Source organism: Citrus clementina, unplaced genomic scaffold (assembly GCF_000493195.1).
Source record: "Citrus clementina cultivar Clemenules unplaced genomic scaffold, Citrus_clementina_v1.0 scaffold_1, whole genome shotgun sequence".
In the NCBI taxonomy this organism is placed as follows: domain Eukaryota; kingdom Viridiplantae; phylum Streptophyta; class Magnoliopsida; order Sapindales; family Rutaceae; genus Citrus; species Citrus x clementina.
In genome coordinates this window covers 12,918,747-12,943,905 of record NW_006263303.1, presented here as the reverse complement: position 1 = coordinate 12,943,905, position 25,159 = coordinate 12,918,747, and the positions used below count along the sequence as shown (strand labels likewise).

The 25,159-nt window shown below is 33.7% G+C and overlaps 1 non-coding gene across 1 annotated transcript; it reads right to left on the bottom strand.

The window, feature by feature from the left end:
- Window positions 1-11,193: 11,193 nt before the first annotated feature.
- Window positions 11,194-11,297, bottom strand: LOC112095925. Its single transcript, XR_002904085.1, has one exon. It is a non-coding gene; the product is annotated as a small nucleolar RNA R71 (small nucleolar RNA).
- Between the last annotated feature and the right edge of the window lie 13,862 nt (window positions 11,298-25,159).

Here is a 25,159-nt window from a genome sequence, read left to right as displayed (position 1 = left end):
CCGCGCGCTTGCCGAGGCATCATGAATTCATCGAAATTTAGAAATTTTATTTTGTCTGTTCGGACTAAGTTGACAAATCAACTATTCTAGCTATACAAGGAAGACATATTTAGGCATTTTATGAACTTGGATAGTTATGCATTCAGTGGTGGTGTAAGCGTGTACAACGTGTTACTTAGGCAAGCGACATGAAAAATGCAATAAAGATTTGTTGTGGTTTCAAATTAATGAACATTTGATATGCTTATCGATTAAAAAGTGGTGCCTAGTTACAGGACTTTCTGATGGTCTTTATGTTATACCAAAAAAATTAAAGACATAGCATAGGTTACTTAATATGGGTTTTGATGATTAGCCACGCAACTTGAATCACGAACAATTAGATACAATATTTGACACCCTGGATTTTGGTGCTATGAATGACACCGATGCATTAAAAAATTTCACTTTTTTTACTTTGTAGATAAAGTATTAAATATGAGAAAAGATCACTCTCAAATAGATTTCTCATTGTTGAATTATGTTGATGATGTCGATCATTTTCAAAATCATCTTTAGGGTTATTAATTGTGGGAAACAATATACAATAGTGTTGACAGTACATTAAACAACAAAGGTGAGAAATTTAAGAAAGCTCAATTGAAAAATTCTAATCATAACGTTGTAGATACAACCTTTATGGCTTTATGGTAAGGGTTTAAGTACGTTAAAAAAAAGAAGATTACACTTAGTAATGAAAACCAGGTTGCAAAAGTTTCAAAAAATCCATTGATCATCCATGGAGGTCTAATGACAAGGGCAAGAACCTAGATAATGAAGAAAGCATTAAATGGATTAATTAGACACATCTCAAATTCATACTTGTTTGAGACACTAATATGCCCAAATTTGTTATTCAAGATGGTCAATGCTTTGTCAATGTCATTCAAGCTTTTAAATATGATTTGGAGTGACTTACATGAGGAACAAATAAGGCCTTATCAAATTAGGAAGAAAATCAAACACAATCTTTGTTTCACAATCTACTTTGGAAATAAAGATATTTTATCTCCTTTTTACTTTAGGATCTTTTATTTCCTTTTACTTTATGATCAACAAGATCTTTTATTTACTTTTTACTTTAGGATTAATAAGATACTTTTTTTTTTCACTTTAGGGTCTTTTTAATTTGTTTTTACTTCAGATTGTACTTATTGATAATGAAAACCTTATTCCACTAGTAAAATTCAACTATATAAACCCATGTAACCTTATTAGAAATTTCAGATATGAGATTATAATAATAGAGTTTAGAGCTTGACTTATCACTCACAACTTATTAAGATTTCATCTTGTGGCATTCTTTCTTGACTTATCACTCTCAATTGTTCTCTTCTTTCTTAAGTGCGGCGTGAACCCTATATTTCTTATGCAATCGGTTCTTATCTTAATAGATAAAGAGTTAAGATCCTTATTTTATGGTTATTTGAATATGAATTAGAATGATTCTTGGCAAAAGGAACGTAATTGAGTGCAGGGTCTCACTTACTTTTGTGAGGTTCATATCAATTGATATTAGAGCTTAGGTTCTAAATTAGGTTCAATATATTCTAAATTTATTTAGTTTCTTTAATTGCGCATACTTTTATTTTTTTCTTAATTTTTGTTTGAATCCATAAACCTATCTTTTTTAATTCTTCTTTTTTCCCTAATTTTGCCTAATCCTTCAAGTTCTGTTCTTTCTCATTCAAAATTAAAAATAAATAAATAAAAAAAGTGAAAATTCCTAAATCAATTGAATTTTAAAAGGTTGCTTGCTATTTAAGTTTTGCCTATACTTACTGTAATTTGACTTTAAAAAAAGGCAATCGTTATTGCATCTTTGTCTTTCTTTGTTCGAGTTCTAATTTGTTGAGTTTTGATTGTTGCAAGTGAATTTTGATTGAGTTCATTTAAGTTTCATAAATAATCAAAAAAGAATTAAAGAGTGGAAAAGGGTGAGAAAATGTGAGATTATAAGAGGGTCAAAGCCATATTTGAGTAGACATGAGTGTGAGTGCTATTAATCTTGAGTAGAACCACATAAGAGAATGTTGGTGAGGTATTTCTAACTTTATTTTGTAGGTTATTAAATATGTCTCAAGACAAAAATAAGTCTATTCTTGATGATGTTCAGGAAAAAATAGACTTTAGACTCTTCTTTAAGTGGCAAAATTGAGAATAAAGTCGTCATAAGCACGTGGGATGAGGCATAATAAAATAATTAGATCCTATTCACGTTCCCATCAAACCCATCACAGAAGCTTGTGCAAAGAAGTTCAAAAAAGCGCTTAATGGGTTGATTCAAGTAACTTGGGCTCAATCAAATTCGTGGAGACCTATTGAAGGAATTGAACATGATATTCAAACCACTAAACACATGATTCAGGCTCTCGAAGTTTCTGAATAGTCACTACCATAACATTAGCAAGTTAGCTTGCATACTTGGAAAATATGCTACTTTCCTTCTTGGATACTTTCCCATTTCTTGAGAAGGTAAGCGAGGAGGCAAATTAACTATTTCTCTTTTAATTGCTTAGTTTCCATTTTAATTGATGTAAGGCATTAAAGCCATTCAAGAGACTTTCCTCATTTGCTTTAGATTAAGCATTGGATTCAAGTGGAGAGAGAAACAAGAGAAGACCTCTCAAATGATCAAGCAAAAGCTGACAAATGCTCTTTTATTGTCTTTGCGTAACTTTAATAAATGTTTGAAATTGAATGTGATGCTTCAGTTATAGGCATTGAAGCAGTTCTAATGCAGAAGGGATGACCAATTGCCTACTTCAGTGAGAAACTAAATTGGGCAGCCTTAAATAACCCTCTTTACGATAAGGGGTTGTATGCATTAGTTCGGGCATTACAAACGTGGCAGCATTATTTATAACCTAAAGATTCATGATTCACACCAATCATGAGTCCTTGAAACACCTTAAAGGTCAACACAAGTTGAATAAGAGGCATGCTCGTTGGGTGGAATTCATAGAGATGTTTTCATGTGTCATTCGTTACAAGCAACATAAAGAAAACATTGTTGCAGACACGCATTCCCGCATGTATGTCCTAATCTTGACATTTGATGCTAAAGTACTTGATTTTAAACATATTCAAGGGTGGAAAAAAATAACTTTTCTCTGTATATATTTTCTAATCAATACAATTACATATTTATAGGAAACATAACCTAGTTATTCCTAAATTAACTCCTAAATTAATTCTTATAATCTTGCTAATTTAAAGCTCTGATAATTATGCTAATTACAACTAACGAAAAGATGTTTTTCTACACTCCCCCTCATGCTGGCTCAAAGATATTTATCATTTTCGACCTTGCTAACACAAAAAATAAAAGTAGGTCTTGGTAGGCATTTAGTTAGAACATCTGCTAGCTGTTCTCTGCTAGTAACAAGTGGAATGCAAATTTGACCACTTTCAACCTTCTCTTTGATTACATATCTATAAACTTCAATATGTCTAGTCCTGTCATGTTGTACAAGATTGTAAGCAAGATTGATAGCAGCCTTGTTGTCACAGTAAAGTTCATTGTCTCTTATTAAACTATATGCAATTCCTTCAAGAAAATATTCAACCATATTAGCTCACATATTCATTGAGCTATTGCTCTAAATTCAGCTTTTACACTTGACCTGGTCGCCATAGGTTGATTTTTACTTTTTCTAAGTAACCAAATTCCCTCCAATAAATTTACATTATCCAGATGTTGACCTTTTATCACTTATTGAGCCAGCCCAATCTGCATTTGTATAAGCTTCTACTTGAAGATGATAATTCTTGGATAACGTAGTGCTTTACTAGGAGACCGTTTCAAGTACCGCAGAATCTTTATAACAACTTCTATATGAACTTCACAAGGACAATACATAAATTAACTTACTATGGTAACAACGAAAGTGAAATCAGTCTGGTATGAGATAGATAAATTAGCTTACCCACCAACCTTTAATGTTGACCTATATCAACTGCATTACTTTTAACTATTTTTCTCAAGTTGTGGTGAGGATCGATTGCTATATTTGCTGGTTTGCATCCTAGCACACTCATTTCTTGAAGAAGATCCAGAACGTACTTCCTTTGAGAAACAAATATTCTTTTACTTGATTTTAATATCCAAAATTTTGAGAAATAAATATATAAGAAATGTCTCAGAATTCCTAAATCTTTAACCTCAAACTCTTTGGCCAATAGTTCTTTAAGTTTTGTTATCTCATCATGGTCATTTTCAGCGTGTTTGAAGAACATAGAATGATTTGCCTGACTTTAAGTACAATCTCAGCGTCGAGCTGTTTTAGTAAACTTTTCAAACCAGGCTCGGGGTGATTGTTTTAGTCCATACAAGGACTTATTAAACTTGCATACTTTCTTCTTGCTAAAGATGTCTTCAAATCCAAGAGGTGGCCCCATGTACACTTTCTTTTCTAGGTCTCTATGAAGGAATGCATTTTTCACATCAAGTTGTTGTAAGTCCCAATCGGATAGCTGTTAGAGAAAGAAGGACTCTTATTGAGTTCATCTTTGTTACTGGTGCAAAGGTTTCTTGGTAGTTGATTTTATATATTTGCGTGAATCCTTTTGCAACAAGTCTTGCCTTATATCTTTCCACTATACCATTAGCTTTGTGTTTTATCATAAAGACCCATTTGCATCCAATTGGTTTCTTTCTAAGTGGATGGTTCACAAGTTGCCATGTGTCATTCTTTTGTAATGGTCTCATTTCTTCGTAAACAACTTCTCTCTATTGATGAAATAAATCCATATATACAATCCCCAATCGCCATAAAAAAATATTTAAGTTATTTGCATTGTCGACTTTAAGAAATGTGCAGTGCCCGAATTTTTTTTTTCTAATATTTCCATGTATGAAGGGAGTAACTTGAATGAATCCTCAGGCGTGCCTCTAACTTTCTCCATTGTACATTCTCTTATTTTCCATACTTTATGGCAACTTATTTCATACCTAAACTATTTCTGAAAATCTTCTCTGATATCACCAGACCTATATAATTATGAAGCACCATCAAACTTGTGACAAATCTTTTGTCCGACAAGCTTAAATAAAGCATGACGATGATTTCTCTTACAGACATCAAGTGTGCAACTATAGACACTATAGTACTTTTTTATTGCAAACATATTCGAACTTCTAAACTTAGTAGCATAGAGTTGCCACTTACAATTATTGTTAATACACTTAACAAAAAGTATGTTCTTCCCTGACTTGAAGATTTTTAACTCAAAAGTTTTCCTCAAGGCTTCCATAGAAAGCACTTCTTACAACTCCTCTTTCAAACTGAACAACGTTTTCCCTATTGACCCATCACTATCACCAACGATGGCAAGTTATTACCATTAGAATGCGAGTTGCCATTGTCTAATGAACTTCTACGGGCATATATCTACTATTGGGGGCTGGAAACTCATATTGCAAGGCGCTACATTCCTCATTCTTGGATCACTAACTGTTATCGCATCAAAATCCTCATGAACAATAACATTTACATTTTTTGAAATTCGGCCTCTTTCTATCATTAGGTTGTGTTTCAAGAACAAATTTAGATACTGACTGATCTTCGGCAACAAAATTGTTTGGGTTTAAACCTTCACCTCTAATATATGGCTCAATAGGTTCCTGTGGACAGCTATCTGGCCCACAATTAGGGTCAACATCAGCAATAGGGATCACCAAAATCTGTTTTCACTTGTAGGTAATACAAAGAGAAATCTTCAACTTAGCTCCGCTATTTGTTTCCTCTAGAAAATAATCTACATCATCATCACTCATAATTAGGAATTTTAATATCAAATTTAGAAATATCAATGCAAATAACTCGAGATACTTTTTCTATCGATTGTGCATACATTGTAGAACGGGACACCATAATACCTCTTGCCTCCGTACCATTAGATATATAATGGTTGTTTTGCTCAATCCATTCACCACAAAACATAATAAGCACACATACTGAAGCCATTTCCCGCAATAATACAACACATGATTATACAACAAATATAAAAACAAAATCAAACAAGACGTATAACGAAGTATGGAACCTTTTGTCCATTTACACGACTGCCATTGAGTAATTGCTCTTTTATACGACAGTAGTCATGTAACTTACTAAAATACACAACTCTAGTCTAGTAAAAAGTCAAAGGATATATTTAGTAAAAACGAATGCATTATTTACACTAACAGAATGCTAGGTGTCATAACAGCTACTATATTTTTCACACTTACACAACTGCTGTCGTGTAAATTCATACATATATGAAAAAAGTCATGTAAGTTGCAAAAATACATGACTACAACCTAGTAAATAGTCAGAAGACATATTTCGTCTCCAAAAAATATTTTTCTTGCACTAATAGAATGGTAGGGTCCTATAACGGTTGAAACATTTTACATATATGCACAACTGTAGTATGTAAGTTCATACGTACACGATAGTAGTCGTGTAACTTATTAAAACACACGCCTATAGTCTAGTAATAGTCAGATGACATATCTAGTGAAAAAAAAATAGATTTTTTGCACCAATAGGGTGCCATAACAACTAGAACATTTTGCACACATGCATAAGCACAATCTTATAAATTCATATGTCGGATGCATAACTAAATTTTCACAACAAATTCAGGTTTCAACGAATGTAGTTATAAAGTCCATCAAATAGTAGTGATATGATGCAAATGTAATGAAAATGTGAGTTTCTTTATTGTTTATCACAAACCAAACAAAACCTTAAAAATAATAAAATGTCAACAAAATGAATAAATAACACAAAAATTATAAAGTTTCAAATACCTTATTCATGATAAGATTGAGGACAAAACTATCACAAGCACGTGGGATGAGGCATATTTTAATCCTATGCAAGTTCTTGTCGGACCCGTCACAAGAGTTAGGGCAAAGAAATTCAAAAAAGCGCTTAATGGGTTGATTCAAGCAACTTGCGCTCAATCAAATTCGTGGAGATCCGTTGAAGGAATCGCACATGATAAATACATGATTCAGGCTCTTGAAGTTTCCAAATAACCACTTCTATGAAATATGAAGTTGGCTTGTACATTATGGTGGGAAAATATATTATTTTCTTTTTTCGGATACTTTCCCGTTTCTTGAGGAGGCTATTAGAGAAACAAATTAGTTATTTCTATTTTAATCACCTAGTTTTCATTTTTAATTGATGTAAGACATTTAAACAGATTAGGATTCTAATTTGATTTAGATTCTTTCCTATTTACTTAGATAATGATTTTGATTTAATTTAGATTCTTTCATATTCGCTTAGATTAGGATTCTAATTTCATTTAGATTCTTTCCTATTTGTTTAGATTTAGATTCCAATTGGATTTTGGTTTAGAATTTCTTTCCAAAAATTCTTGTAACCAACCCTATATAATGTATTCACATTCAATAAACAGGGAAGATGAATTTTGATGCAATTGGTGAGAGAGTTAATTCTCTTGGGTTCTTATACAACCTCTTTGAACTTATCAGATTTCCATGGCGTTCAAACTCTTCACTTATCAATCAGATCATCTATAACTGATTGTGGCATCCTCACAGACTAAGTTTCGTGCTTTCAATAAGCATTGGGTCGCAGTTCCATTCAATTTCAGGTTTAGCTTCGATTTTGGGGACTAAATTGATTAGGGTCGCGTTATTTCTTAATGAGGTTCATATCATTTGGTATCAAAGCTTAGGCACTAAAGTCAAATTCATCTACCTTTATTGTTTTTCATTCTTGTTTGAATTTTTCATTATTGTTCTAGTATTAAACAAAAAAAAGACATGAATAGTGCCGCGTGAACAGTATCATGTGAACAATGTCACGTGAACAATATCGCGTGAATAGTATTGCATGAATAGTATTTTTAAGGTTACTTTCTTTTTTATCAATTTTGTATCCTTATGATTAAATTCTCCTTATATCCACAAATTTTACCTATTCATTTTCCTAAAAAAAGAAAAAAAAGAGAGAGAGAGAGTCCCTGACCACCACTTATAATCTTTTGTTCATTTTTCCATCTTGGAAGTCTAAAACTAGTTTTACCTATAGGTGAAAATTTTTGCCCAAAATCGAAATCCGACCTTACATACGCATTGCCTTCTTGCTCTTGAAATTAAAGTCTCGTTAGTGAAATCTCTGTGAATTGATGTTGGAATCTTGTTATTGGTTTGATTAGTTTAATAAGAACCAAGTGAAAATTACTACGAGTTGAAAAGGGCAAAAGAGTGTGAGCGTATTAGAGGATAAAAGCCAATAAATTTGAGTGAAATATGAGTGGAATTGAGTGAATCATTTTCTTGAATGAAACACTTTAGGGAGTGAGGTGAGGTCTTTTCCACATTATTTCTAACTTTGTTTTGCAGATGTTAGCCATGTCTCACAACATAGAACAAAACACAAATGAAGAGGATCAATCCGTAACTACTCAGAATTTGTAAATTCAAGCATTGATGGAAGAGATGAAAAGGATGATGATGGCTAAATTAGAGTATATACATAAGCATTTGGATCAAGTAGAGAACACACATGCGCAACCCACAACCCGTTCCCCATGCACGTAAGAGGGATAGAGCTCCGACTAAAGGAGAAATTGATGACTATTATAAGGATGAGTATGATGAAGAGGAGGACTCAGTAGGTAGCTATTGGAGGATGGACATGGTAGGAGAACTAGGAACATGGATGATCGATTAAGTGGTGTAAAGATGAAGATTTCATCTTTTCAAGGAAAATTCGGTCGAGAAGCATACCTTGAATGTGAAAAGAAAATAGAGTTCATATTTGATTGCAACAATTATTAGGAGAAAAAAAAGGTAAAATTAGTTGTGATTGAGTTTTTTTACTATGCTATTACTTGATGGGATCAGCTTGTTATAAGTAGGAGGCGAAATAAGGAACATTGAGTTGAGACATGGGATGAGATAAAATTATTGATGAGAACGTGTTTTGTACATAATGTTGAGTGCTAGAAAGTGTATATTTATAAAGGAGAAAATCGTCATTTTACACTCCAAGTCTCGCTAACATCCCTACTTTTATGTATTTAAGTCCCTTGTGATTTAATTATGTGTGTTTTATTATAATTAATTATTTTATATATTTTAGGGGGCATTATGGTCATTTCATAAGAAATGAGAAATTAGACAAAAAAACGGACAATAATTTTGAACTCAAGAAGTCGAAAACCTTAAGAGGAGCATAAAAGGGTAAATGACACTGTTCACATATACAATATCATTTACGGTATTGTTCACAACACTGTTCACATATACGGACCGATGACGTGACACTAACTGATGATGTGGCAGCATTCGATTGGACGAATGATGTGGCATTGACTGCTTATGTGGCGTTGACTGATGAGTTGGCGTTGACTGATGATGTGTCATGATCCTATTGGACTAAAATGATTATGTGGACTTGACCGGTGATGTGGCAATATGTTAGTGGATAGAAAAATGTGCGTACAATACATGCATTACATGGAATGACAGCCCTGATGATGTGTTCTATCTAATCAGAACTTGCCACGTGGCGTAATCCTGAGCGTCCAAACTATTTTAATCTAATGGTCATGATTTACTCATTGTATCTATAAATAAGAGGCTCCCCCCTAATTTGACACTCCTGAATCCATTTTTGAGCTCTATTTTCTGTAATTCCTTCTATATCTTGTATTTTCTACATATTTTCATAAATTTTCATTTTACCCCTAGTTCGATTATAAGTAGCTAATTTTCTTTCAAGCTTGGGTTGAAGGTGAAGTCTCAACATGTTCTATGGGCTTAATTTGATAAATTTACTTTCTCTTCCCCTCTAATATTTGTGGATGTTTTGACTTTTCGTCGACATATATTAGTAATCATGTCTAGATATTGCACTGGTATAACCGTCTCCCTAGTGCAATATTATTACTATTTGGCACGATAAGCTCTTAGCACCATATTTATTGGAGAGTGGTTAATTGGCACTAATAAGGAATATTAAGCCCATGGTGCATGTTGAGTGCAGATTTAGAGACCCAAGTGCTTCATTTTAATAGCTTTCACTTAAATTTATTTCCGCCATTCTAATTTAAATTTTAGAATGTTCTAAATTACTTTCACCACAAATCCAACCATCCACTTAGAAAATTAATTCTACCCGCAATTAAAATCTACCTCCTCGTGGAATCGATACTTATCACCGTTGATCTATTTTACAATAGATTCGTGCACTTGCGAGTTTAATAAAATTGCACAACAAGTTTTTGGCGCCGTTGTTGGGGAGGTAAGTTATTTTAATTTGTAGAATTAATTTTTGTAAATAATTCTTTTTAGTTGTTTTCTTGTAATTTTTTCTTAATTAAAAAAAAGAAGAAAGTGAATCTGCATTTTATGGTTAGTAATTCTTTTTTTCTTTAAATTTCTATAAATTTATTTTCATGTTATTTTTCTTTGTAACTTTTCATTTATCTTGTTAATTTGGCCGGTTCAACCGCCTATTAATTTATTTTAATTTTAGTTAATTTATTTTATTTCAAGTTTTTTTTATAGCACTTGAGTGTGCTTCTATAGTAAGGTTGTAACAGCGTGATAAGATTAGTATCGTGATTTCTCATTCTTCTTTATTTTTATTAGTTTTGTTAACTTTTTTTGTGTTTTTTGCATGTATGGTCGAAGGTGACAATTACCTAATCTTGAACCTATAGACTTTGAACTGGAAAAACATTTCGCACACACAAACACATTGCAATTAATGACAAAATTGAAATGAATTTGCAACAACAATAACCATCACCACAGGAGAGGCCATTTAAGGACTACTTCAGTCCGTTAGCTAACTTAAGCATATCATGCATAAGATACCCAAATGTAGTTGGGAGTTTTGAGTTAAAACCTAGTGTACTGAATTGTCTCCCAATATTCTATGGCCTAAAACATGAGACCCATATAATCATCTAAATGCTTTTCATGCTTTTTGTCAAACTTTTAAATATGAGAATTTTTCAGATGATGATATTAAACTTAAATTATTCTCATTTTCTTTAAAGGATAGAACTCGTTCATGATTCAATACATTGCTTGCTAATAACATTACATTATGGAAACAAATGGTAATAAAATTTTTGAATAAATGCTTCCCAGTGCATAAAACCAATGCTATTCGCAGGGAAATTTCAGAGTTTACCCAGAGAGAAGACGAACAGTTTTTCGAAGCATGAGAGCGATTCAATGAGCTACTCTTGAAGTGCCCACATCATGGGTACGAGAAATGGCACCAATGCCAATACTTTTTGGAAGGATTATTGCCGCATGTGCAAGAATGTCTAATGGCAACAAGTGGAGGAGAGCTAATGTCAAAAAGTGCATCAGAGATTTGAGATTTCTTCTAGCGACAAGCGGATAATTCACAACAATGGAGTTGATCACTCAGGAATATTAAAAGAATTAAAAGAGTGAATGAAGTTTATATTGGCGAGTCAAGTTCAAAAATTAAAGAAGTTAAAGAGATGATTGAAGGTCTTTCCCTACAAATAGCATCTTTAACGGCTGTTAAATCAACATGACTATGACTTATACCCAGATCAAGCCAATGCCATAAGTGTAACGAGAAAGCCATCAAACTACAAGCCTTACTCCAACACATATAATCCTGGATGAAAATATCATCCCAATTTTTCATGGTCTCAAGGATTCCAACATAATGGACTAGCAGCTCCAGCTCCACCAATGCAACCAATTCCTCAAGTTACTCAAGCCTCTCAGTCACTATTTAGACCATACTATCAGAATCCGAACTACTCTCAACCCAGACCATGAGAGAATGCATTTCAGAATTTCAAGAATCTTACCTACTCCACGATCAAGCAACAAAACCGCATCATTGATGAACTACAAAATGAGATGAGAGCAGGCTTCAACTTACAAACCCAATAAGTTTGAAACCTCGAAAAAATAGTGGGATAAATTGCCTCTTCAGTTCAAACTTTGGCAATGATTGTTGAGAAAAGAAAATTCCCAAGTCAACAAGTGTCTAATCCTAAAGGAGTGCATGCAGTAAGTACCAGTTCACCTCAGCAGTATAGAGAGGTCAAAGTCATCATGACCTTGCGAAAAGGAAAAGAAGTCGACAACAAAATAAAAATACTGGCGATAAAAAAAAACTCAAATTGTACCTGTAAATACTAAGAACTCATCATTAGAAGAGAAAGAAGAAACCAACCCATAAGAATACGTTCCCAAAGCTCCATTTCCTCATAGGTTAACTAAAGGAAAGAATGGAAAATCCACATATGAGATTTTTGAAATCTTTAAACAGGTAAGTATTAACATCCCTTTACTTGATGTTATAAAATAAATGTCATCTTATGATAAGTTTCTTAAAGACCTTTGTACTAAGAAGAGAAACATTCACATTCAAAAGAAGGTTTTTTTAACAGAAAACGTTAGCTCTACACTCCAACATAAAATTCCTCTAAAATACAAAGACTCGGGCTCTTCCACTATCTCATGTAGTATAGGGAACCACACAATTAAGAATGCATTTTTGGACTTAGAAGCTAATGTAAATCTGTTGCGTTACTTAGTATTTGTGAAACTTGGATTAGGAGAATTACACCTAACTCCAGTGATGTTACAACTTACAAATTGGTCCATAAAAATACCTCGTGGTATTGTGGAGAATGTACTTATTCAGGTAGATAAGTTTTATTTTTCTGTTGATTTCATTGTAATTGACACTCAACCAGTCTAGGATTCAAAGAAGCACATTCCCATTATCCTAGGCCGACCTTTCTTAGTAACTGTCAATGCTCACATTCAATGCAGAATTGAAAATATACAGTTGTCCTTTGGCAATATGATCATGGAGGTGAATATCTTCAACATTGCCAAACAACCTCACAATGCATATAATGGAATTGTTGATGTGGATTTAATAGAAGAATTAGTTGATAATACTTTTCTTTCAAACCTTAGTGATGACAAACATGTTTAACTCACTTTGGTTTAGATTTTGATATTGATAGATCAGTCGATGAGGTCAACGCCTTACTTGATTCAGCACCATCCATGGACACTAATAAATGGAAGTCAAGAGTTGAACAACTAGCACCATCAGAGAAGAAACTCAGCCCATCATCAAAATCACCACCAAAACTCGAGCTCAAACCATTACCCAACACTTTGGAATATGTGTTCTTAGGAGAAAGAAGCACTTTGCCAGTAATCATTTCATCATCCCTAAATGACAAACAAAAAGGTAAGTTGTTGGAAGTTTTAAAAGAGCACAAAAGAGCATTAGGATGGACCATAACCGACATAAAAGGTATAAACCTAGTAGACTGCATGTATTACATTCATCTTGATGAAAATACTAAACTTACCAAGGAAATGCAACGTTGGTTGAATCCTAACATGAAAGAAGTGGTTAGAATTGAAGTCCTTAAACTATTAGACGCAAGTATCATTTACCTTATTTCTGATAGTTCATGGGTTAGTCTTGTGCAAGTTGTTCCCAAAAAGTAAGGAGTCACGGTAGTTACCAATGCGATAATGAATTGATACCCACTAGGGTGACTACAGGGTGGCGCATATGCATTGATAATAGAATGTTGAATTCTATCATACATAAAGACTATTTTCCTTTACCATTTTTCTATCAAATGCTTGATAGATTAACAGGTCATGAATTTTATTGCTTTCTAGATGTCTACTTAGGATATAATCATATTCTCATACCACCAAAAGATCAAGAGAATACCACTTTCACTTGCCATTTTGACACTTTTGCATACAGGAGTATGTCATTTAGATTATATAATGCATCTACTACATTTCAACGATGCATGTTAAGCATTTTTTCTGATATGGTTGAACGATTCCTTGAAGTCTTTATGGATGATTTTTCTGTCTTTGGTGATTCATTCGATCAGTGTTTACATCATCTAACACTAGTTCTGCAGGAGGTATAGAGAAGAATTTGGTCTTAAATTGGGAGAAGTTCCATTTTATGGTAAAATAAAGTATTGTTCTCGGTCACATCATTTTGAGCAAAGGTATTGAGGTTGATAAAGCCAATGTGGATCTCATTTCCAATCTTCCTCCACTAAAACAGTTAGAGAAGTAAGATCTGTCTTTGGACATTCTGGTTTTTATAGACGTTTCATTAAAGACTTTAGAAAAATTTCTAGACCCTTATGCAATCTACTTGCTAAGGATGTACCTTTTGTCTTTGATGATTCATGTCTTGTGGCATTTGAAAAATTAAAATAATTGTTGACATCATCACCCATCATTCAGCCCCCAAACTAAAACTTACCATTTGAGTTCATGTGTGATGCATCTGATTATGCAGTAGAAGCAGTATTAGGACAAAGAGTTGATTGAGTTCCCGATGCATTTACTATACTAGTATGATATTGAATGATGCACAGTTGAACTATTCAACCACTGAAAAAGAAATGCTAGCAGTAGCGTTTGCATTAGAGAAATTTCTATTGTATCTCATTTGTTGTAAAATAATTGTATTCACAGATCATGCTACTCTTAAATATCTTCTCACAAAGAAAGATTCAAAAGCTTGACTAATTCGTTAGGTGTTGCTTTTGCAATAATTTGACTTGGAATTCAAATATAAGAAAGGCATAGAAAATGTTGTCTAACCATTTCTCTCATCTCAATTTTGACACAATTACAGAACCATTAACATTGAATGAATTATTTTCAGATGAATAATTTATCAGTGTGAAAGTATTACCATGGTATGCTGATATCGTTAATTATCTTGTTACAGGTCAACTTCCAGAGCATTGGACTAGACAGGACAAAGCTAATTTTTTTGTGCAAATAAAGAATTTCTTTTGGGATGACCCTTATTTGTTCAAGTATTGTGCAAATTAAATTGTCAGACGATGTGTCCCAGAAAATGAATTTTAAAATATCCTTTCATTCTGCCATAAACAAGCTTGTGGAGGTCATTTCAGCGCTAAAAAAACAACTACTAAAGTTTTACAATGTGGTTTTTATTGGCCAACTGTATTTCGTGATGCTTACACTTTTTGCTCTTCATGTGATAGGTGTCAACGAATGGAGAGCATTACACGAAGGAATATGATGCCATTAAACCCAATTTTAGTGGTTGAGATTTTTTATATATGGGGTATCAACTTCATGGGACCCTTTCCCCATTCTTTTAGCCATCAATATAGATTAGTTTATGTTGACTACGCATCGAAATGGGTAGAAGTAATTCCATATAGAACCAATGATCACAAAGTGGTGATAGGATTTTTGAAAAGCAACATTGTTTCACACTTTAGATTCCCTCGGGCAATAATCAGTGATGTTGATACCCACTTTTGTAACAAATCATTCAAAGCTCTTTTAATAAAATATTTCATCACTCATAAAGTGCGACCGCATATCATCCGCAAACCAGTGGCCAAGTTGAGATCTCTAATCGAGAAATAAAGCACATATAGAAAAGATGGTGAGACCAGGCAGAAAAGATTGGTCATTGAGACTCAATGATCCATTATGGACATATAGAACAACTTTCAAGACCCCGATTAGGATGTCACCCCACAGGCTAATGTATGAAAATGTTTGCCACCTACCTATGGAACTCGAGCATCGTGCGTACTGGGCCATCAAGAAATTTAATTTTGACATGCAGCAAGCTAGCTCATAAAGAAGATTATAGCTAGCATAACTTGAAGAAATTCGCAATGATGCATACGAAAATGCCAAGATTTACAAGCAGCGAATGAAAGTCTTTCATGACAAGAAAATTATGAGAAAATCTTTCATCCCAGATCAGAAACATGACAAGAAAATTATGAGAAAATCTTTCACCCCAGATCAGAAAGTGCTTTTATTCAATTCTCGCTTGCACTTATTCTCAAGTAAGTTACGCTCTCGATGGTCTGATCCCTTTATTGTTCACACTTTTTTTTTCCACATAGAGCAATTGAAATTAAGAATCTAAATAACAGTGTCACTTTTAAAGTTAATGGTCAAATATTAAAGCCACATCTAGAGTACCAACTACATGGAGAGGACACCGAAATAAATTTGAATGACCTACCAAATTGGAATTGAGATTTTTTTTCGGTGATTTGATTTTTTTCTTTTCTTTCTTTTTACTATTCTTTTGCTAATTGAAATTATTTTTGCATGAAGATGGTTGGGAAATTATTTTTCTTTGTGTGCTTTAGTTTGTTAGCCCAGTTAAGTGGCGAATAACGGTACTCTGTGACAATCAAAGTTGGTTACTTTAAATTCCCATAATAACTGAAATTATGAGGCGAAAATATGGACAAAAACGCGATTTTAGCAAAGTTTCACAATCGATTTCCTTCACTTCCTCAGAATGCCCTCCTTATAATCTGTAAAGCTCGGTCCGAACATATGAGATTGCTTATGAGGAATAATATCCCTGCTGACATTCGTTGGTTAATCGAGGCCAAAGTACGATTTGTAGGTAAGTTGCCTCCCAAATTTATTGCATACATGCCTGGTTACGGTAAGGGAAATTATATAAGAAAACGAAGAGCTCGAAGACTTTCTATTGCTTGTCATAAGTGTGCCAGAATGAGATGCGATAAAAATCCATATTCTTTAGGAATTGTGTCTGTAACAGGGAAGACAAGATTCAATTCATTAGGGGTGACTTGAATAAATAGTCATTAGATGATATCCTTTTGCCTCTTGAAACGCATCCTAGTGCATACGTACAAGGAGAAATTCTTTAGTTATAGCCATTATTCCAGAAAGAGCATGCACGATATAGTCTCGAGAATCTTATTATAAACGACCCTATTTGCTAGTTTATAAGAAAACTGGATGGGAAGCCTATCCTCGACCTATAAAGGGCGTTCAAGTCATTTTTGGACGTAAAACCAAAGGAATATGTGAGCCACAGTCACAACTACCTGTAAATATCCTTTTATTTCACTGTTGTTTTATCATTTGCATACTTGTCTTTAATAATTTTATTTTATCATTGTTTGCTTTCTCTTTTTACTATTTCTTTTTTTACTCTCGAGCCATGTGTTTTATGCGTTAATTGACACAGACATGCCACCTCATACACAGCTGTGAACCATTGTCACCAAGATCCTTAAATATGATTTTTTTTAAGCACTCAAAAATTATTTTTGAGAAGTATCTCAATGGCAGCTACTCTCAATAAACAATTCAAGAATATTTTGTGTGCTCTCTGGGTTTAACTATGGCAAATATAAAGAGTTCGTTAAGGCAGCCTTAAATCTTGGTCGAAGCATAGCAACAAGAAAATTACACTTAGTAAATAGAGGAGGTGACCAAGGGTTATCAAAACTAGTCTCAAAAGCTGCTTATATCAAAGGGAGCCAAGTGTTAGGCATCATCCCAATAGCCTTAAAACCTTTGGGTTGTTTGTCTAACTCACCAACTGAAGAAGAGTTAGTCGTCTCAGGTATACAAGAGAGAATAATTCAAATGCTAAATTATGCTAATACTTTTATTTTCCTACCAAGAGATCTTGCAACTCTAGAGGCACTTATCACATTAGCATCTTGGACCTATCTGAACATTCACCAGAAAACCATTGGTTTGTTAAATGTCAATAACTTTTATGATGGTCTTATCGCATTTCTTAACCATGCAATAAAAAACTATTTAATGGAATTCCATAGCGAAAAAAGTTTTTATTTGTGCTCATATTGCTAATGAGCTACTTGATCTGTTATAAGCTTATAGACCAAAGCTAGATCTCATGACTTTGGTATTCGAGTGTCCAAATAATGATGGTAACAATAGCCGCAGTAAGAAGTGTAAATTAGATTTAACTTACAAATTAGATTTAACTCTCCGCTTGTAAATATTTTCTTCTATATTGCAACACCCAGGTGATGTCTTCTAAACTCGACTTCTTTCCTTTAAAACATTGAGGATAATGTTTCGTTCTGGTTGAGAGAAGGGAATAGTTGACAATTGTGGAATGTCTCAATCTTGGTGAAGTTTTTACTAATTTTTATTGTAGAGACTAACTATGACTAAATTTTTTAGTCGAAGATGGCTGAATATGGAGTGTAGTGACTCTAGAAATGCATCTTCTTATTTTAGAAGTAAAAAAAAGAAAAAAATTCCAAACATTTTCTTTTTCTTTATTAAGCTTTGACAATCATTTTTTCTAACTTCTTCTTTCTAATTTCTCCTTTATAAATATACACTTTCAAATTTTTTAGTCGAAGATGGCTGAATATGGAATGTGGTGACTCTAAAAATGCATCTTCTTAGTTTAAAAAAAAAATTACTTTCCGAACATTTTCTTTTTCTTTATTACCTTATTATTAAGCTTTGACAGTCATTTTAAGTGTGATATTTCTAACTTCTTCTTTTATCAATTAGTTTTTCTATATCATTTTTCACCTTTTTGTATGCATATTTTTCATGTTTAGAATAGGTTTGGGGGTAAAATGTCATTTTAAAAAAATATTATAATTTTTTGTGATCTTTTAACATTAGATGACATGATAAGTTTCAAATTTTAGTACTTATATTATCTTTGGTCTTGAGTTATGTTACACCATGTTTGCTACTCTACATGTTGATGTCTAAAACAAATGTGAGTTGCTTGAAGGAATGCATATGTCAAAATAAATACTAAGTGAGTTTTTGAACCTGACATTTTTCTTGGAGAGTAACCTTTTTTTGCCAATTCTTCAGACAACTTAGCAATTTATTATTTTATACATGATCTCTAGATTTCCTTTGAGTCAATGCTCTATAAAAAAAAGGTTAAATAAAATAAAAAAAGAGAAAAAAAATGTGTTGCTACATCTGAATGTCCATTTAACTCGTAGATATGGAAGATTATTTAGAGCCTTAAAAGACAATGGAAAGGCAATCTTGACCCGTTTGAGCTTTTCTAGCCATCTCTTTTGTGAAATATCCATAGTTAACCCTTTTGAGCCTTTAAAAAAAATAAAATATATATACATATACTTTTCTTTGTCAATCTATTATTTTGACTCACTCGGATTTGGAATATTACCCAATATCTTACAAATTTTATAAAATGTAAATAATTATTTTGTCCAGTAAAGTTGTGCTATACACAAAAAAAAATTTCAAAAAAAAAGAAGAAAAAAGAAAAAGAGAGAAAACTAACAATAATAATAAATAAGTGAAATGTACTTTGTAATGCCAAAAGAGTTTTACTTTTTCTCAGGCATATATTTTGTTTTTCCTATTTCTCCTCATTTGTTAGCCATGTCCCTATCTTACGTTACGTCCTAATAAAAGTCATTCTGGATTTTAGAGAACTATAGTCTAAAGTAGAAGCCAGTTATATGGGCTAAAAAGATGTAGTAATGCATAAAAAAAAATGAATATATTGGTTTGACTAGCATTTTGTTTGACTTAAGATCGTGTTATTTCTAAGTTGTGGGCATATTTCTTTCATGTTGATGAGAGTGTGTGATATTACTTCTTTATTATTTTCTCTTAATTTATCATTCGTTGGAGTGATTATTTTTATTGGATTTAATTTCTTTGTGAGAGTGTCACTATTACCGATGAGATTTTGGGGTTTGATATGTCATTCTTGAATACGGCTTAATTATTGTAGTTGTGACAAAGTCTACTGGACTTATTCATGTGGATTGTTGGTGTGGGGGTGATATTTCTTTAAGCTAGAGATAATACTTATACTTTTATTTTATTGTTATTATTAGTCTGATTGAATAAACACGGTTGTTTTTAAAAAAAAATCATTTTGGGTTTGAATTTTGTTTTCGCTTAATTTGCTAGGGACTAGCAATAAACTGGTTGGGGGGTGTTGAGTGCTAGAAAGTGTATATTTATAAAGAAGAAATCGTCATTTTACACTCCAAGTCTCGCTAACATCCCTACTTTTATGTATTTAAGTCCCTTGTGATTTAATTATGTGTGTTTTATTATATAATGGTTGGAATTATGTCTGTGTCTGCCAAGATCATCAAGGCATCAGAAGTTGTGTACGGTGTAGGAAGATCTAGGGCATGATTATGTAATCGATAGACTATTCGATGATGGAGGGTTGCAATCTTTGATGTGGGTGTTTGTTCTGCTCCTTAGAGCTGGATCTAGACTTTAAGGGTTGTTGGAAGGTTGGGATCCTCAAGAGAGAGGTTGAAATTGGGGTAAAAGGTTAATAAGACACTGCCAGCATGAAGGGTTGTCAGAACGGTGCCTACAACAGCGTGTTAGTACTCCTTGAACCTGGTGTCTAGGAGAGCAATTCTAGTTGTAACAGGTAAGCCTTTTCGACCATGAAGAGTGAGAATTAATCGTACACCACCAAGATGGAGGTGTGTGTAGCCTCTCGTTTCCAGTTGGCGACGAGATCTGAAGGTATTGCCATAGTGACATATTGTTCACTCTGTGAGGCTTGTAGAGCACACTGGTCCAGTCTAGAAGACTGGATATACTCTTTTGGGAGTGGTCTTTTAGTGGAGATGAGAGTCCGAATACTTCTAGTGAAAGAATTTTTCTGTTTGTAGAGATTGTAAGGACTCATGATAGGAAATTGGGACTCATTAATTTGAGCAGATTCTGGAATATAAGAATATTCAACAAGATTCTCAATTTGAGACCAAAAGGCATAATCGTTCATTGGTAATACCAATGGGTTTTTTGGTAATCAAAGTTCTTTCAAAGGTCTCACCATTAACTGCTCTGAAAAGTTACCCTCATCCTTATACCTTCATCCATGATACATCGGTCACCTCCGTTCTCAAAGCCTACCTCATGAAACTTAACAATGTTCCTCCACCTGCTACAGATATTCACCACACCTCCATTGGACCATCAAACACCCTTGAAATAATTCAAGCTCTCAACCAAAGAAATTTCCCCATGAACATCTCATTTCACAAGGAACGAGAAATCAGATAATAAAACGGATAATAATTTTGAACTCAGGACAATCAAAAACCTTAAGAGGAGCATAAAAGGGTAAACGACACTATTCACATATACAATGTTTACGGTACTGTTCACGACACTGTTCACATATATGGACTGATGATGTGGCACTAACCGATGATGTGACAGCATTCGATTGGACGAATAATGTGGCATTGACTGCTTAAGTGGAGTTGGCTGATGAGTTGGCGTTGACCAATGATGTGTCACGATCCTATTGGACTAATGATTTGTGGAGTTGACCGATGACGTGGCAGTATGTTAATGGACTGAAAAACGTGCGTCAAATAAATGCATTACATGGAATGACAACCCTGATGATGTGTTCTATCCAATCAGAACTTGCCACGTGGCACAATCCTAAGCGTCCAAACTATTTTAATTTGATGGCCATGAATTACTCATTGTATCTATAAATAGAGGGCTCCCCCTAGATTGACACTCCTTAATCCATTTTTTAGCTTTATTTTCTGTAATTCCTTCTCTATCTTGTATTTTCTACGTATTTTAATAAATTTCCATTTTACCCCTAATTCAATTATGAGTAGCTAATTTTTTTTCAAGCTTGGGTTGAAGGTGAAGTCCAACATGTTCTATGGGCTTAATTTGGTAAATTTACTTTCTCTTCCCCTCTAATATTTGTAGATATTTTGACTTTTTGTCGATAGATAGTAATAATCTTGTCTAGGTATTGCACTAGTAGAACTGTCTCCGTAGTGCAAGATTATTACTATTTAGCAAGATAAACTCTTAGCACCATATTTATTGAAGAGTGGTTAATTGGCACTAATAAGGAATGTTAAGCCCATTGTGCATGTTGAGTGCAGATCCAAAGACCCAAGCGCTTCATTTTAATATATTTCACTTAAATTTATTCCCACCATTCTAATTTAAATTTTAGAATGTTCTAAATCACTTTCACCATAAATCCAACCACTCACTTAGAAAATTAACTCTACCCGCAATTAAAATCCACCTCCTTGTGGAATCGACACTCGTCACCATGATCTATTCTACAATAGATTCGTACACTTGCGAGCTCAATAAAATTTGCACAACACCTAACCACTACTATCAAGACTTATATAAAAAATTACAAAGTCTTACACAGGGTGGCCAAAGCGTGGAGGATTATTACAAAGAAATGGAGATTGCCATGGTTAGAGCAAATGTGGAGGAAGATGGACAAGCTACTATGGCACGAGTCCTGAATAACCTTAATTGAAAGATTACAGATAAGGTTGAGTTACAAAATTATGTGGAGATTGAGGAGATGGTCCAAAAAGCCATCAAGATTGAGCGGTAACTCAATAGGCGGGGCAACACCTGTGCAGCCCCAAGCTCGAGTTTCACTCCTTGAAAGCCGAGTTATGTGAAACGAGATGAGAGACAATAAACATCTACTGCACCTAAGTCAAGATCCGAGTCCTCCAAGCATAATTCACAAGGTTACACCATGACTCTCACTATTAGAAATCGTGACACTAAGTGTTTTAAATGTCAAGGCAGAGGGCATATAGCAAGTGAATGTGTGAATAAAAGAGTTACGGTATTGTGAGACAATGGTGAGATTGTAACTGAAGATGAAACGGAAGAAAATGAGATGCCACAATTACAGGACGTCGAGGATTAAGCGTATATAGCCCCTAGGGAATTGACTTTAGTAGGTAGGAGAGCTTTGAGTGTGCAAGTAAAGGAAGACGAAGCACTGCAACGAGAAACATTTTCCATACTAGGTGCTATGTTCAAGACAAAGTATGTAATATGATTATTGATGGAAGAAGTTGTACTAATGTTGTTAGTACTATCATGGTAGAGAAGTTAGGGCTTCCGACACTTAAACACTCACGACTATACAAACTACAATGGTTGAATGACAGTGGTGAGATAAAAGTAAACAAGCAGGTGCTAGTGACTTTTCGAATTGGCAAGTCTGAAGATTAGGTGTTATGTGATGTAATACCAATGCAGGTTGAACACTTGTTGAAATACTAACTAGGCAACCCAAGAGGGGGGTGAATTGGGATTTTAAAAATTATCCTAGGCAAACCACACAACAATTTAATCTGATGCCTTAATAAATTCGAAAACAATAAATTCAATAAAAGCACAATAATAAATGAGTAAGGGAAGAGAAAGCAAACTCAAGGATTTTTACGTGGTTCGGCAATCCCCGCCTACGTCCACGCCTCCAAGCACACCGGGCTTGAGGATTTCACTAAGCTAGCCTCCCAAGGCTTCAAACGCTTACAATTGACTTCCAAGGTGTCAATGGACCTTTACAACAAGAGATTATCCCCAATCTCTTAACCCAAGTGTATCCCAACACTTACAATCTTTTAACTTGATTTTACAAAAAAGATTACAAATGAATCTCTCACACACAATGTGTTTGATCACAAGTGAAAGCTCAATGTGTGAATGAATGAGATGAATACAAAGATTTAAAGCTCAATGAAAGTTGTATTCTCAATATTTTGCTCAATGATGATCGTTGGAATTCTTCTTGTTTGAATTGGATTGAGCTTATTTATAGTTGGAGCTGAAAAACTAGCCGTTATAGACTGTCTGCTTGAAAACGGTTCGCCGTTAACCATTAACGGTTAACCGTTTAGGCCGGTCAAAGTTACCGTTGGGCCAATTTTCAAATAAACGGTTAGCCGTTTAGGCTTACCCTTTCGCCGTTAATTTTCAGAGACCTGCAAAACAAATTTGGTTTAACCGTTCTTACTAAACGGTTCAAGGTTAGCAATCTGGAAATAATCGGTTAACCGTTTTCAGTAAACGGTTCACCGTTAGTTTCCAGAATCATCATTTTAACAATACTTTGCAGAACATGCTTTCTGGAAATAAACGGTTAGCCTTTTTAAATAAACGGTTAGCCGTTTGCTACAGTGAAAGTATTTTCCAAATTTATAGTTTGACCCCAAAACTTTATAAAACTGTATTACGGCCCAAAATGTTATGAAACTTTGCACATAGGTCCAATTTCAGAATTTCTAAGTAATACTTTGTTAATGCCAAAACTTTCTAAAATTATGGTATAGCCCAAAATGCTATGACACTTTTCAAATAAGTCCTTTACAAGATTTCAAGCAATACTTGTTTATTTCAAAGTTCAAAATTCTTTCAATTAAACCATAAACTTTGAAAAACAACCAATTTCATAAAATCATTTTTCCATTAAATATAAAACATTTATAATGTGAAAATAATGATTTATTTAAAAAGAATATTAAATAATTTGAGCTTAAAAGATTAATCATTCTTAATCTTGTTTGTTATCATCAAAATCAATATTATGGAAACATATATGTTAACACTTGTTACTTGGGCAACCTTGGCAATGCGACAGACGTGTGAAGCATGATGGTTTCACTAACAAATATTCATTTGTATTTAATCAACGCAATATCACACTTATTCTATTGATACCAAAGCAGGTTTATGGAGACCAAATGAGCCTACAGAGAGAAAGTGAGCAAAAGAAAAAGAGAGTAAAAATAAAAAGGAAGCCGAGAACAATGAGAGAGAAAAAGCCAAGAAAAATGTAGGCATTAAGAGAAAATCAAAGGGAAAACAAAAGAATTCTTACGCAAGAGTGAGTGAGATAAAAAAGAGAGTTGTTTTCATATCAGCTAATGATTGTACTTTTGTACAAAGAGGCATTCTTAAACACTAACGAACTTGACCCTACTTTACGTAGTTCTATTATTTCTCTCTTGCAGAAATATGAGAATGTCTTTTCCGAGGAAACACTACATGATTTATCTCAAATCCGAAGGATTAAGTATCATATTGATTTTGTGCCTGGTGCAACCATTCCAAATCGACCAGCCTATAGGAATAACCCGGAGGAGACCAAGGAACTTCATAGGCAAGTTAATGAATTGATGGAAAAAGGGTACGTAAGAGAAAACATGAGTCCATGTGCAGTTCCAGTTTTATTAGTTCCTAAGAAGGATGGGACGTGGATAATGTGTGCTGACTGTAGAGCCATTAACAACATAACGGTAAAGTATCGACATCTCATTCCTAGGTTAGATGATATACTTGATGAATTACATGGGTCTTGTGTATTTTCTAAAATTGATCTGAAAAGTGGATATTATCATATTAGAATGAAAAAAAGAGATAAATGGAAAACTGCTTTTAAAACAAAATATAGTTTATATG